Here is a 17352-nt window from a genome sequence, read left to right on the forward strand (position 1 = left end):
TGTTTGTATTTTCTTTTACAGATAAAAGAGCTGATTTCTTTGGGGCAATGCCCCACAAAAGGCCCTTTTAAGGGCTATTGGCAGTTTCGTTAAGGCTAGGGTTTTTTTTTATTTTTGGGAGGGGGGCTTTTTTATTTTGATAGGGCTATTAGATTAGTTGTAATTAGTTTAAATATTTGATAATTTATTTTTTATTTTGTGTAATTTAGGTATTATTTAGGTATTAATTGTAATTTTTATTTAGATTTAGTTTAATTATATTAAAGTTAGCGGTATTAGGGTTAGGGTTACGTTGGGGTTAGGGTTGGATTTAGGGTTAGGTTTAGTGGTTAATAACTGTAGTATAGTGGCGGCGGTGACTTTGGGGGCGGCAGATTAGGGCTTAATAATATTTAACTAGTGTTTGCGATGCGGGAGTGCGGTGGTTTAGGGGTTAATATGTTTATTATAGTGGCGGTGATGTCTGGAGTGGCAGATTAGGGGTTAATATTTTTATTTTAGTGTTTGCAATGCGGGAGGGCCTCAGTTTAGGGGTAATAGGTAGTTTATGGTGTTAGTGTACTTTTTAGCACTTTAGTTATGAGTTTTATGTTACGGCTCTGTAACATAAAAGCCATAACTACTGACTTTCAGTTTATGTTATGGATCTTGACGGTATTGGCTGTACCGCTCACTTTTTGGCTGGATAGGCAAACTCATAATACTGGCGCTATGGAAGTCCCATTGAAAAGGACTTTTTGAAAGCTGCGGTAGTTATGTTGCGTGACCGCCAAAAAAGTGTGCGTTACAGCTATACCTGAAAGACTCGTAATACCAGCGGTAGTGAAAAAGAGCCATAACGCTGCTTTTTCACTCATAACACACAACTCGTAATCTAGCCGATTGTTAATAAACGCTGGCATGTTCTAAAAAGTGATGAACAATTACAGAAACTTTTACCAGATAGACCATCAGTCACATTCAGAAGAGCTAGAAACCTCACTGACAACCTTACTACAAGCCATTTTAATAGGAATGCAAATAAAGCACCAATTTATAAGGGCTCTGTCCCTTGTGGGCATTGCAAGATATGCCAGTGCATGGTTAAAAAAGAAACCATAACAGACAGATTTTATAAGATCTGGAAAATCAGAACACATTTTAATTGTCAAAGCACTGATGTTATATATTGTTTATCCTGTTCATGTGATAGCCTCTATGTAGATATGACTACCAGAAACTTAGGCACTAGGATGACACAACATTTGAGTAACATTTGCAATGCGGAGTAACATTTGCAATGCGCAGAAAGACCTTAAAAGGGTAAACAAATAACCAGTGTGGCCAGGCATTTCTTAAAATACCATGAAGGAAAACTAAAAGTTAAATCTGAGATCAGAGGAGGTAACTGTGAAGTTGTCAGGGTGCCAGAAATCAGACTGAGACAAGAAGTGCAAAAATAATCACACCTTTAATAATAACAAAAACATAATAAAAAGTCCACAAGTCAAATAACAAGCCAGGAGTCAAAACCAGAGCTGGTAGTCAGACGAGCCGGGTCAGGAGCCAAAGCGAATAGTCAGATGAGCCTGAACCAGAACAAGGAAAACAGCAGAGTCAGGAACAAGCCAGGGATCAGGAATCAGGAAGGACGTCATACAGCCAGGTAATACACAGGAACTCTAACAAACAGGCAAAGCATACTGAACAGAGGCCCTATAAATAATTAGTGATGACATCACAATTCTGAGACTGCATCCTGTCTCACACAGATGATGCACACCAGTCTGGCCATAAAAGGAAGTGCAGGAAATGAGCAGCATCCCCCACAATGCACCATAGTCAGCAAGAGAGGTGAGTAAAATGGATGCCAGCAGCACATGGCAAACAAAACAGGGAAAAAACCCTGACAGAAGCAATCCTACTCCGAAAGGAGACCAATTGGATTTTTAAACTAAACACGGTAATGCCAAATGGAATGAATGAGGTGAATAATTACTGGGTCTATCTGTAAATTCACTGCTCTCAACAACAACTCCATTCGTAGCATCACAATATCTGTTTTTTTTTGTTTTTTTTTTAAATGGAATGATATAAAGGGTAATGACATACCAATATTAGAGACTAATAAAATTTGGATGAATATAATTTAATATATATCGTTCCTGAACTTAGAATTGTACATGTCCTTTCACAAACTGTAGGGAAGGATAATCCCACTCACTGGCATACCTGGGCATGACATCCTATCTTTACTGCGAGTATTGCAGTAGCATACTACTCAGAACTAGATAATCCCTCATAACCTATATGGTGATTTCATGGGGAGGCAGTACGGAGTTACATGTCCTAATACTACTTCCAAAATGCACTGGTGACCCACTATAATGGGAGTTATTATGTAGAGGGTGAATACCCATTAGCTCCATATATCTGGGCAATCATAGTCAGCTCTCTATTGGCATAGTACTATATAAACCTTTATAGTTTCCATTTAATTGTGCTGCAAAATACACAAATGGCTTATCACTTGTTTATATCTGTATTTTGCCCTGTGTATATCTATTGATACCATATCTATGGATCGTTAATTTACCTGGTGTTATATTAAAATTTAGTAGGCTAATAACATGCTATCATTTCCTTATTACCTCTGGTGTTATATACCGGAATAGTATGGGGTCACACTTTTACGTTCCAACAGAGACAGCAATAAGTTTCTATTTACAAGGTGCCTAATCAATTATGACACAAATGGTATGTCTTAGATCCATATGGCCATGAACAGGTATATAGCTATCAATGCACCAGACTCTATGGATTAGCCATAAATCAAGCCTATGTTCAATTTCTAACATTGTGTAAACATTCACGAATCACATGAAATCGGCACTGTTTAGTTAACCCTGCCCCTCCATATATGACATAGTCAGCCGATATCCAATCAATAGATGGCTCAAGTACACGCCTTTACTTCACACAAAATGGCGTAGATTGGTTATCTGGGGAGCGTTAATACAACAGAGCATTATGATTGGATAGTGATCAGCCCTACACAGGGTATTTAAAGGGGTGGCACATGGGCTTTGGTTTGCTCTATTATTCACATTGACAAAGGCCACAGACATGGCCGAAACGCATTTGTGCTACTTGTGCAATTTTTGTGCACTATTAATTTTACATGTTGGTCACCCCTGGCAACTGACTCCGACGGCAGCTAATATCGGTCAGGAAATAGAGGGGTGAGATAACATGGTAGTTCATTTAATATTTGGCCTTATTTGGTACACCTTTAGGAGTAGTTTTTTCTCCTATTTTAATTGACATAATAAAGTATATAAGTTTTATGTTGACTCTATAGTTAGGAAAGAGTGCTAATTTAAACCCCCACTGTGGTCCTTCCCTAACCCCTTTTTTTGCTTTTATAGAAGTGACCATACAAATTAAAACAAATTAAAGATTAGGAGAAATTCTTACTTACTGAATGAATTAAAACAGAATGTCCACCATTATGAACTTCTGTTTTTCACCATCAAATTATTTGCAAAAGAGGACATCCCTGGAGAAAGAAATGATTAGACCAGAAAATAGAAATCTCAGAGATGAGGTGAGTTAATTTGCCCCGATGTATATACAGATATAAATTATTGTAGCTTTCTCATGAGAATCAATAAATATAATTAACGTTCTACAAATAGATGTGAGGTTTATAAAATAGGGCTATAGTACAGAAGAGGAACATTATAGAGAGAGAGGAAGTACATGCATGGGCTCTATGTGGCACAATAAAAAAATGTACAAAGCTCAAAGAGGCTGAGAAAAGAGTTTGTCTTATAAACACCAATCAAGAATAAAACCTAGACTCTGCAGCATGGAATCCGGTGAGTTTTTGTATTTTACTGTTAATAAAAGCATTTTTATAATCAGCAAAAAAAAAAAACATTATTGAGAAGAGGTTTAGAATTCCCTTATTTATTTATTCTCCATGGCTTCCCAATCCCTTCCAGTGTTGTGTTGGACCTGGGGGTGTATTGATGAAAGAGTAAGATTAGGGAAGGTGAGGGGATTTGTGGCATTTAAGCCAAGTGCAGAATTATACACTAAGGTAAAGATAGATAGTTGGTTTTAAAATTACACTTTATTAAACATTTATGCAAAAAGACATTACCATGAGTGGAATGGTGTAAATAGTATAAGGGAATGGGTATATTCACTTCCAAACTTATTAATAGTAACTATTTACCTTGCATCCACCCATTATTAAAAAAGGGGAGAGAGATACATACTGCTAAGTAGAATAATGGGATGGGTCACTTCCAAGATTCTAATGATATATAGCCAAGGTTATGTAAAATCTCATGAATTAAAAATTGGGGCTAGAGACCTGGTATACTTAGGTCCAATCTAAATGGGTTAGGGATATTGAGGTCAGAGGTGCTCAGATCAATATTCATGTATTAATAAACCAGTATTCACACTGATTAGATCAGCAGGTGGTCAGATTCACATTCATATATTCATATACCAGTATTCACACTGATTATGCACTCTGACTATGCGCTCAAAGGCGTCCTCCTACCTGCGTACTGCTTTGATCAAACAAAGTCAGCCGATTTCTGACTAGATCCCTACAAGATCAATTAAATAAACATTCCATACATATAGCAGTTCACAAACAACAAACAACACACACTAAGAGTGTAGATTCGCATTGCTCTCAGATTCAAATTCACATGTGTTGTCTATGTAGGATATTGTGCATACCATCTGATGATATAATTAATTCAAATGAGTTAACAGGGACATAACCCGTCAGAACGCCAAAGCGTTAATATACAGACCCCTATTAGGGGAATCCGTGAGATATAGCAACAAACCCCAGGGCAGTGTAAATTACAAGTTTGGAATGCCCGCTGGAAGTAAGCTATGTATGGAGAGTTAGGACTCGTTATGTACAAAGCTCCGCCCGCCGACGCGTTTCCGTCACTGTAACGTGACTTTGTCAGGGCATAGGGCTGGCCCAGCGTTAGATTACGCTCTATATGCTGTCTGAGTTGTCATGGTAACGTATTTGTTACTGATTTCAATGTTGCGGATGTGTAGATACCGCCTTGTCTATCATAAGTATCGGGACTAATCCTGTTTATTTGTGTCTCATTGTTTACACATGCATTGCCAAAATATTAATGTTAATCTTCATCTGTAATAGAGCTATATGTCAGCATTCATTTATGCGTTTAACCACTGATGATTGCTTCGCAATCTGTGCCGTTTTTACAAAGGCATATCTCATAGAGGGTTTTGGTGTTTTATTATTATAGATAATATAGCCCAATTATCTAGGTCACAACATATCTGATAAATGGTAGTGGTGATCACATATCTTACAGAAATTAGAGAATATATATTAGCAGTGGTACCAATTTGGACTTATAAGAAAGTGTGTGAATATACAATGATGATTTGTAAATACATGCACACATATATGTATATGCGGTCAAGAAGGAGTTTACATACTTAATATCTATATGTGTTTACATTATCCATATCGTTACTTATTTAGGAGTTACAAGGGCAGTTGGTATGATACTCTAACCATGTTTACTGCTGATCTGCATAACTGAAAGGTATTAGGGATACACCACAATGTATCATATCAGCAAGGTTGGACTGCAGATCTAAAGCTTTCTTTTAATGCAAACTTCTTGATCTTATTCGCCCACCCAGTGAGTGAGGCTTAGGGATTGGATTCCCTATTTCCAAGTTTATAACAATGATGCCCAGATTGTTAAATATATACAGAATGGTCAGCAGTGAGTTTCATGGGTAAAAGGGTAGTATGCTCTAACTATATATTTGAGAGATATTTATGTTTGTTTCATTACATATGTATCTCTTATAGTTTTATGCTCCAAATCCTATAAAAAAGGGGTTTATATGAACACTATTGCCCTGCCCTGTCAACCTAAAAAGTAAAACTACATGTAGTGAACTCCCAGTCTCATAGAAAGCATTTATATGATATTGCCTCATTCAGTCCTCTTGGGGCTGCAGATTGTAATTCATGAATCCATCTGCATTCTTTCTGTAATAGCAATTTATTAATGTCACCTCGTCTACCTTTAATTTTTAGTTGCTCTATTGCAAAGAAGAAAATGTCATATTTATGTCCCTGGTGTACATTGTTCATATGTTGTGCCACCGGTACATTCCTGTTCCATTTTATATTGCCTCTATGTTCCAGGACTCTGGTCCGAAGCTCTCTTGAGGTTTCACCTACATAGATTCTTGGGCACCCACATATTGCCACGTAGATAACTCTTTTGGATCTACAATTTAGAAAGTCTTTGATTTCATATTGTTTTTTGGTTAGGGGATGTTCAAAGATTTTAGTCGGGGTCATATTTTTACATGCTTGGCATCTACCACATTTGTGAAAGCCTTTGGTCTCTCTGAGCCAAGTTCTAGGTTGATCCTTAGAGTAGTGGCTATCTATCAAGATATCTTTAAGATTCTTTGATCTTCTATAGGTTATCAAAGGTTTGGAAGTAATTACTTCTCTTAGTTCTTCGTCTTCATGTAGTACATGCCAGTGTTTTTGAAAGATGTTTCTGATGCTTAGATTTTTATCATCAAAGGTGCCTATTACTCTTATAGGCTGAAACTCGTTCATTTCTTTGTCTTTTATGGTTTTTTGATTTTCCAACAGTGACACTCTATCCAGAGCTTTCGCTCTTTGATATGCCCTTTTTAAGCATCTCCCTGGGTATCCCCTTTCTTTGAATCTCTTCCTTAGTTCCCCAGCTTCTCTTTCAAAGTCTAATTCGGTGCTGCAATTACGTTTGGCTCTCAAATATTGCCCATATGGTATGCCCAATTTTTGTTTCTTTGGGTGAAAACTCTCCCATTGTAGGAGGCTATTCGTAGATGTCTCTTTTCTGTATAATTTGGTATTTAAAGTACCATTCGTCTCTTTTCTAATTTCTAAATCCAGAAAGGCAACTTGGGTAGGATCAATTGTTGAGGTATATTTCATACCATCTGTATTGTTATTGAGCCACTGCATGAAGTTACTAAAGTCATTTTGTGTGCCAGTCCATAGAATGAGAACATCATCTATGTATCTAATGTACAGATCCATAAATTTCATATAAGGATTTGTGTCTTGGTTCAGGATGCTTTTGTGTTCTATCCACCCCAGAAATATATTTGCATACGTCGGGGGACAGCATGTGCCCATTGCTGTGCCCCTTTTCTGCAGGTATGTTTTGTGATTAAACAGAAAATAATTATGTTTCAATACATAATCTAGAAGATCAATTATGAAATCATCTTCCTCACTCCCTTTGGGATTAATTGTTCTTTGAAAAAATGCAACAGCTTCTAAGCCTAAGTTGTGAGAGATATTGGAGTATAAGCTCTCAACATCAATACTGGCTAATAAGGTGTTCTCATCAACTCTGATGTCAGCTAAACATTTTAGTACATCTTTTGTATCTTGTACATATGATGTCAGAGTATGTACAAAATGTCTCAATTTTTTATCTAAAAATATGCTGGCATTCTCTGTGATACACCCATTACCCGATACAATCGGTCTACCGGGTGGTTTCTCCATATTTTTATGAACTTTAGGTAGGCTATAGAAGGTTGCAATTCTGGGTACAGTGTTGTACATGAACAGGTATTCTGCTTTTGTTATCACTCTCTCTTGTAGGCCTCTATCTAACAGAGATTTTAATTCTTTACCAAAAGTTTCTGTTGGATCTTTAGATAAGACTCTATAATTCTCCACATTCTCTAGAATATCCATACACATTTGTTCATACTGTGTATTGTTCATAATAACCATATTCCCACCCTTGTCGGCGTTTTTAATAGTAATTTCCTTGTTAGATTTCAATTCTTTTACAGCACTACGTTCTTTGTAGCTAAGATTTTTCTTAATTTTGCTTTTTGGATTCAGGCCCTCTATTTCTGTTGTGACTAAGGAAACAAACTTATTTATTACAGGGTATTTTGAGATGGATGGCATAAATTTGCTTTTAGGTTTTACTACACTCTCTTTCCTTGTATTTGACATGTCATCATTTTCATTCAGTAAATTATGACACGTCAAATACAAGGAAAGAGAGTTTGTTTCCTTAGTCACAACAGAAATAGAATCCAAAAAGCATATGCCAGCATATTTTTAGATAAAAAATTGAGACATTTTGTACATACTCTGACATCATATGTACAAGATACAAAAGATGTACTAAAATGTTTAGCTGACATCAGAGTTGATGAGAACACCTTATTAGCCAGTATTGATGTTGAGAGCTTATACTCCAATATCTCTCACAACTTAGGCTTAGAAGCTGTTGCATTTTTTCAAAGAACAATTAATCCCAAAGGGAGTGAGGAAGACAATTTCATAATTGATCTTCTAGATTATGTATTGAAACATAATTATTTTCTGTTTAATCACAAAACATACCTGCAGAAAAGGGGCACAGCAATGGGCACATGCTGTGCCCCGACGTATGCAAATATATTTCTGGGGTGGATAGAACACAAAAGCATCCTGAACCAAGACACAAATCCTTATATGAAATTTATGGATCTGTACATTAGATACAAAGATGATGTTCTGATTCTATGGACTGGCACACAAAATGACTTTAGTAACTTCATGCAGTGGCTCAATAACATTACAGATGGTATGAAATATACCTCAACAATTGATCCTACCCAAGTTGCCTTTCTGGATTTAGAAATTAGAAAAGAGACGAATGGTACTTTAAATACCAAATTATACAGAAAAGAGACATCTACGAATAGCCTCCTACAATGGGAGAGTTTTCACCCAAAGAAACAAAAATTGGGCATACCAAATGGGCAATATTTGAGAGCCAAACGTAATTGCAGCACCAAATTAGACTTTGAAAGAGAAGCTGGGGAACTAAGGAAGAGATTCAAAGAAAGGGGATACCCAGGGAGATGCTTAAAAAGGGCATATCAAAGAGCGAAAGCTCTGGATAGAGTGTCACTGTTGGAAAATCAAAAAACCATAAAAGACAAAGAAATGAACGAGTTTCAGCCTATAAGAGTAATAGGCACCTTTGATGATAAAAATCTAAGCATCAGAAACATCTTTCAAAGACACTGGCATGTACTACATGAAGACGAAGAACTAAGAGAAGTAATTACTTCCAAACCTTTGATAACCTATAGAAGATCAAAGAATCTTAAAGATATCTTGATAGATAGCCACTACTCTAAGGATCAACCTAGAACTTGGCTCAGAGAGACCAAAGGCTTTCACAAATGTGGTAGATGCCAAGCATGTAAAAATATGACCCCGACTAAAATCTTTGAACATCCCCTAACCAAAAAACAATATGAAATCAAAGACTTTCTAAATTGTAGATCCAAAAGAGTTATCTACGTGGCAATATGTGGGTGCCCAAGAATCTATGTAGGTGAAACCTCAAGAGAGCTTCGGACCAGAGTCCTGGAACATAGAGGCAATATAAAATGGAACAGGAATGTACCGGTGGCACAACATATGAACAATGTACACCAGGGACATAAATATGACATTTTCTTCTTTGCAATAGAGCAACTAAAAATTAAAGGTAGACGAGGTGACATTAATAAATTGCTATTACAGAAAGAATGCAGATGGATTCATGAATTACAATCTGCAGCCCCAAGAGGACTGAATGAGGCAATATCATATAAATGCTTTCTATGAGACTGGGAGTTCACTACATGTAGTTTTACTTTTTAGGTTGACAGGGCAGGGCAATAGTGTTCATATAAACCCCTTTTTTATAGGATTTGGAGCATAAAACTATAAGAGATACATATGTAATGAAACAAACATAAATATCTCTCAAATATATAGTTAGAGCATACTACCCTTTTACCCATGAAACTCACTGCTGACCATTCTGTATATATTTAACAATCTGGGCATCATTGTTATAAACTTGGAAATAGGGAATCCAATCCCTAAGCCTCACTCACTGGGTGGGCGAATAAGATCAAGAAGTTTGCATTAAAAGAAAGCTTTAGATCTGCAGTCCAACCTTGCTGATATGATACATTGTGGTGTATCCCTAATACCTTTCAGTTATGCAGATCAGCAGTAAACATGGTTAGAGTATCATACCAACTGCCCTTGTAACTCCTAAATAAGTAACGATATGGATAATGTAAACACATATAGATATTAAGTATGTAAACTCCTTCTTGACCGCATATACATATATGTGTGCATGTATTTACAAATCATCATTGTGTATTCACACACTTTCTTATAAGTCCAAATTGGTACCACTGCTAATATATATTCTCTAATTTCTGTAAGATATGTGATCACCACTACCATTTATCAGATATGTTGTGACCTAGATAATTGGGCTATATTATCTATAATAATAAAACACCAAAACCCTCTATGAGATATGCCTTTGTAAAAACGGCACAGATTGCGAAGCAATCATCAGTGGTTAAACGCATAAATGAATGCTGACATATAGCTCTATTACAGATGAAGATTAACATTAATATTTTGGCAATGCATGTGTAAACAATGAGACACAAATAAACAGGATTAGTCCCGATACTTATGATAGGCCAGGCGGTATCTACACATCCACATTATTGAAATCAGTAACAAATACGTTACCACGACAACTCAGACAGCATATAGAGCGTAATCTAACGCTGGGCCAGCCCTATGCCCTGACGAAGTCACGTTACAGTGACGGAAACGCGTTGGCGGGCGGAGCTTGGTACACAACGAGTCCTAACTCTCCATACATAGCTTACTTCCAGCGGGCATTCCAAACTTGTAATTTACACTGCCCTGGGGTTTGTTGCTATACCTCACGGATTCCCCTAATAGGGGTCTGTATATTAACGCTTTGGCGTTCTGACGGGTTATGTCCCTGTTAACTCATTTGAATTAATTATATCATCAGATGGTATGCACAATATCCTACATAGACAACACATGTGAATTTGAATCTGAGAGCAATGCGAATCTACACTCTTAGTGTGTGTTGTTTGTTGTTTGTGAACTGCTATATGTATGGAATGTTTATTTAGTTGATCTTGTAGGGATCTAGTCAGAAATCGTCTGACTTTGTTTGATCAAAGCAGTACGCAGGTAGGAGGACGCCTTTGAGCGCATAGTCAGAGTGCATAATCAGTGTGAATACTGGTATATGAATATATGAATGTGAATCTGACCACCTGCTGATCTAATCAGTGTGAATACTGGTTTATTAATACATGAATATTGATCTGAGCACCTCTGACCTCAATATCCCTAACCCATTTAGATTGGACCTAAGTATACCAGGTCTCTAGCCCCAATTTTTAATTAATGAGATGTTACATAACCTTGGCTATATATCATTAGAATCTTGGAAGTGACCCATCCCATTATTCTACTTAGCAGTATGTATCTCTCTCCCCTTTTTTAATAATGGGTGGATGCAAGGTAAATAGTTACTATTAATAAGTTTGGAAGTGAATATACCCATTCCCTTATACTATTTACACCATTCCACTCATGGTAGTGTATTGATGAAGAAGGGAATCATTTTAAAGGCTTCACTGAAATAAAATGTCAAAATCTTTTGATATCTCAAATAATATCGTGTGCAAGAATCCTTTAACTGCCTGATAGAAAAAAGAATTGAGACATTTAGGGCCAGATTACGAGTGGCGTGCTAACAGTTACGCACAAGCGAAAATGTGTTTATCGTGTATGTTTGCAAACATCAGGTGAAGCACTCTTATTACAAGTTAAAAGTAAATGCGATCGCTTGAACGTAATTGAAGTTAACGCTCGTTGGGATAGCGAGTCCTCAGAGCTCTAGTTAACTGTATTGCAAAACAACAAAGTGTCACAAAACACAACAAAAATACATTGAAAAGTTAATTATTTTCTATGTAAAGAACATAAGAATGTGAAGTATGCATAAAGTGATTTGTGTTTTGCGATTTAGGTCTAACACAGTGTCAGGTTAGTGCACATGAAGAATTACTCATCTCAAAGTGCGCTGTTGAAATATCAAATATTAAATATTTAAAAATACTAATAATAATAAATATTAAAAATTGTTATACAGTAGATACTGTATGTGTGTGTGTGTGTGTATATATATATATATATATATATATATATATATATTCTATGGATTATTTAGAATTTTCTACAGTATGTAAAATCATTTTTAATAATTATTATTGATATTTATTAATATTTTATATTTAATCATTCAAAAGCAAATGAGAAATTCTTCATGTGCGCTAGCCCGACACTGCGTTACACCTTTAAAGCGAAACATGAACCATGTTACGCATAGTTTAAATTCCTATGTTCTTCACATAGAAAAATATATAATTTTTATTATTAAATAATATGTATATATACTGTTTATAAAGGAGGAAGAAAAAAACACAGCGCATCCGCGATTCACAGTAGCGTTAATTCAAGGGACAATAACATATACAAAGACACACTTACAAGATTGTAGTGTAAAAGAAGCACTTAGCCCACTGGCTTGATGGTAACGCCTGTTTGCAGTTCTAGAAGGGGATCCCGAACACGCCGACCTGCAGCAGCTGGAATCGCACTCCTCCTTACTACGCCTTTAAAGTGACAAACTTCTCACTATTAAGAACAGTCCTGTTAATTCTTGTAGGTACTTCACACCCTACGCGTTTCCTCTGCTCACAGGCAGACTTTTTCAAGGGATACACAAAATCGAATGGTTTGACCTACTTCCAGGACTGATTTAAATATTCTCATTTCCTCTAACACAATTAGGGAATGACCACCATCATGCCGTATTCATTCTATTACAATAACATGGAACATAATGTTTAGGTTAGATGGGCACTCGCTACATAGTTGCAGTGTGCAGAGTAAATACATACATAAATTAACACAAATATCAAAAATAACATTAAAAGCGTATTTCAAAATTGCAATAAAGGGAAATACATAACAGTATATAAGTATCTAAACACACTCTATTTCATTCAATACCACAAAATATTTAAAATTTTAAACTCAAGATTTAAAAAATTAAAATATGAATGTAAATCTAAAAACCACAGTTTATAAACTACTCAAATGGGGATCTCTTTCAAACTTACTGGAAAACGAACCACCCCTATATGCCCTGTCATTTCTCTCACCTAAATTAATGTATCTACTCCTAAATACTCCTTATCTATTTTATATTTAAATAAATAAATGAATAGATGAATAAACACTAATGATGACTACATATAGTAGGATTAGGGATAACTGAGTAAAAAATAAAAATATGAGAATAACTAAGGTGGGGTTTATTTCATACATGAATGTTATAAGTTGTAAGTTATACCATGGAGGTTATTCTACAATTGATACTTTAATTCATGAAAGCCTGGAGATCAATATCTATGTTGAGACCTTTTGGTTCCAAACTTTCTAAGCGATGGATCCACTTAGTCTCACATTTCCTAAGTAGTAACAGCCTTCTATTTGCACAAGGACCTGGTTTAATCTGTTCTAAAACTCTAATAGTCAGATCGTTAGGATTTCTATTATGAAAACTGTTAAAATGACTTGAGACACTATGTTTATCATATCCTGATTTTATGTTTTCCACATGTTCATACCACCTCCTCGTTATGCTTCTTTTTGTGCGTCCTACATAGGTTTTCCCACATTTGCACAGAAGTTGGTATACCACATATGTGGATTGACATGTAGCTACCTTCCAAGTTAAACTTCTTACTTTTATCATAGTTACTAACTTCCGTTCCCTTAATAATATGCTCACACATAATGCAACCTTTCCTGTAACATTTATAAGTCCCCACTTGTAATTGTAGCCAATTGGATGAGGCAGCTGAACTGTTTTTATTTTTATTCTTATTGCTCTTTAATTTCGAGGGGGCTATTAGGCTCTTCAAATTTCTATTCTTTTTAAAAACTACTTGAGGGTGATTACCTATGCAATTTTTCAAAATAGGATCACCAGTTAGTATTTCCCAATGTTTTTTTTAAATATTTTTAGCCACTTTGGCACCCTCATTGTATGTAGTAATGAATTTGACCCGAGACTCCTGGTTTTCTTTCTGGTTATTATTAGTGTTTGTCCCGCTTAAGTCTCTAGGGATAGTTCGACACTTTTCTTTTGCACCTTCCACTAATTCCATATTGTAACCTTTTTGTATTAGTTTGTTCTCTAGAACCACTATATATACTGTTTATATATTTATATATATATGTTGTGTGTAAAGTAAGAAATTGGGTAATCCTAGCATTACCCGAGTAAACCTGACATTACCCAAGCATCTGTGGGTAAAGCCTGATGTAACATGATAAATCTTCTCAGAGTGCATTGAGTCATCGCATCAAACATATATATGATGCACTGTAATGGGGCCAAACCTCATTCCCCAAAGTTCACTCGGGTGAATGCCAGAGGATTAGCGGGGGTCTTCCTTGAACCCACCCAGGCAGGAGGAAAAAAATTGTGTAGATGGGGGAATTACATTACATCGGCTTTACCCACAGCCGCTTAGGTGATGTCAGGTTTACGGATTTTTGACTTTACCGTAACATATATATATATAGGTACGTGGAGAAGGAGGACACTCACAGGATTTGAATAATTGAATTATTTAATACAAACAAAGTACATGGATAATTGTTGTCAAGGTTTTGGCTCTATCCTTGAGCCTTCTTCAAGACAAATTATACATCTAGATGAACAGAAAAAGGCATAACTATATAATCTATAAACATAAGTAACGTAAAACAGCAAGTGCACCCACCACCACACGTAGAAGACAAACATTCAATAATGTGAACCCCAAGTTAAAATTGGAATGGACCCATAAACTCATAAACTAGTGTGATGGCCCTGTAAGGGATAACAATGGGAGACTAGCCTAAACAAAACTGTATTTATACCTGGACAATCCAAAATGAACAAGGTACTCCTGACACCAACCGGGATGAGAACACCAACTATGGAACGACATACAGCAGCCATCAGTCTTTAAATTAAAGAGAAGCTTACATATAGGTACCCCTTAAACCCATGCCATAAGTGTGCCACCACGTGACCCCTGCAACCATGTTCTGTCACAGTTGTACCCAGGAATAACTTAAAACATGGAAATACTTTAGGCAGAACGTAATAAAGTCAGTCCCATCTGGGAAACACATACGCTTAAATAAAAGTTATCAGATACATACCCACAACAAGTGTAGCATCATGAAAACTGAACTACCATAGTGAGGTGGGATCTGGGGTGCCGTAATCATTGTGCTAGATGTTGGATCAGTAATTTTGGCATTCCACTACATCTGAGGTATTTATAGAGATCATAGGTAGTATTGTGCCACTGATTACGATGGCACACTTATGGCCTGGGTTTAAGGGGTACCTATATGTAGGCTTCTCTTTAATTTAAAGACTGGTGGATGCTGTATGTCATTCCATAGTTGGTGTTCTCATCACAGTTGGTGTCAGGAGTACCTTGTTCATTTTGGATTGTCCAGGTATAAATACAGTTTTGTTTAGGCTAGTCTCCCATTGTTATCCCTTACAGGGCCATTACACTAGTTTATGAGTTTATGGGTCCATTCCAATATTAACTTGAGGTTCACATTGTTGAATGTTTGTCTTCTATGTGTGGTAGTGGGTGCACTTGCTGTTTTAAGTTAGGAATTGAGGGCCCTATTCCCGTGGAAACTTACAATCTAGAAGGGTAGGAGGTTAAGAAACAGGAGTTGAGGACTGCAAGATTGAGAAAGATGTTAATGCAGAGTTAGATGAGGGAATTGTTAGGTAAGTGAAATTAATTTATTATTGAGTTGGTGGTAGGCTTCTTTGAACAGAAAAGTCTTCAGGGAGAATTTAAAGGAAGAAAAATTAGGGCAAAGGCAGACAGCATGAGGGAGAGTGTTTCAGAGGGTAGGTGTTGCATGACAGAAGTCTCGCAGTCTAGCATGGGAAGAGGTGATAGTCAAAGATGCAAGGAGCAGGTCATTGTTGGATCTTAGTGGGCGGGCTGGAGTATACTTGTTGATTAGAGAGGATAGGTAGTGGGGAGCGGCGTTGGTGAGAGCTTTGTATATAAGGATGAGAATTTTGAATTTAATTCTGCTGTGAATGGGGAGACAATGAAAGGACTCACAGAGAGGTGCAGCAGATACAGAGCAATGGGAAAGGTGAATTAGCCTGGCAGAGGCATTTAGGATGGATTGAAAGGGGGGAGAGGTGGGAAAGAGGAAGGCCAGTAAGTAGGTTATTGCATTAGTTAAGTTGGGAAATAAAAAGGGAATAGATTATTTGCTTTGTGGAGTTAGCGCTCAGAAAAGTGGGAATGGAAATATTGCATATGTGGTTGCGGCAGGATTTCTACATGGGGTATAGCTGTAGCATTAATATTATAGGTGACCAGGTGATGGTCTGAAATGGGAAAAGGGTGACATGTGAGATCAGATATTGAACAGAGGTAGGAAAATACCAGGTTGATGGAGTGTCCATCGTGGTGAGTAGGGAATAGGGTGGATTGTGAGAGACGGAAGGAGGATGTGAGAGAAAAAAGTTTAGAGGCAGCAGGGGCAGATGGGTTGTCAATGGGAATGTTGAAGTCCCCAAGAATTAGGGTTGGTATATTTGTAGAGAGAAAGTGAGGAAGCCAGGCGGCAAAGTTGTTGAGGATTTTGGAGGAGAACAGGCGAATACAGTGGACTTCAAAGGAGGAGAAAGAGAAATATGGGATTGGAGGTAGGTACTAATAAGTGCAGGAGGGGGAGAGCAGGATCCCAATACCGTAACATATATATATATATATATATATATATATATATAAATATATATATATATATATCAGTATCCCCCTAAATGTATTATGATCAGACGTATGGTAAATCACGGGATTCAAGTGTATTTGAGGCACACATGCGTTTACCTGTTCGTGCAACTTAATTTTGTATATATGTTTCTATGACTACAGTCACATTTGATGGCTATTGGTTGGCTTGGTCCATGTGATGTACTATGCTCTCGATCTTTGTAGGGTTAATAGGATATTGAGAAGTGGCTATTATGTAGCTAATAAGATTAGGCACCTCTATGTTTAATACATGGGCATTATTTCATAGCTCATTAATCTCTCTGTATGTGTTAACCGTAGTATGATTACGTTCTGTACAGAGGCGTAACTAGAAACCACAGGGCCCAGGTGCAAGAATCTAAGAAGGGCCCCCCCACCAACCAAAAAAGTGAATTTGATACATATTTTTTTTACATTTAACACGGAAAAAAAATGTGAATCAGATTACATGTCTACAAA

The sequence above is a fragment of the Bombina bombina genome, chromosome 11 (genome assembly GCF_027579735.1).
Source record: "Bombina bombina isolate aBomBom1 chromosome 11, aBomBom1.pri, whole genome shotgun sequence".
Classification (NCBI taxonomy): Eukaryota; Metazoa; Chordata; class Amphibia; order Anura; family Bombinatoridae; genus Bombina; species Bombina bombina.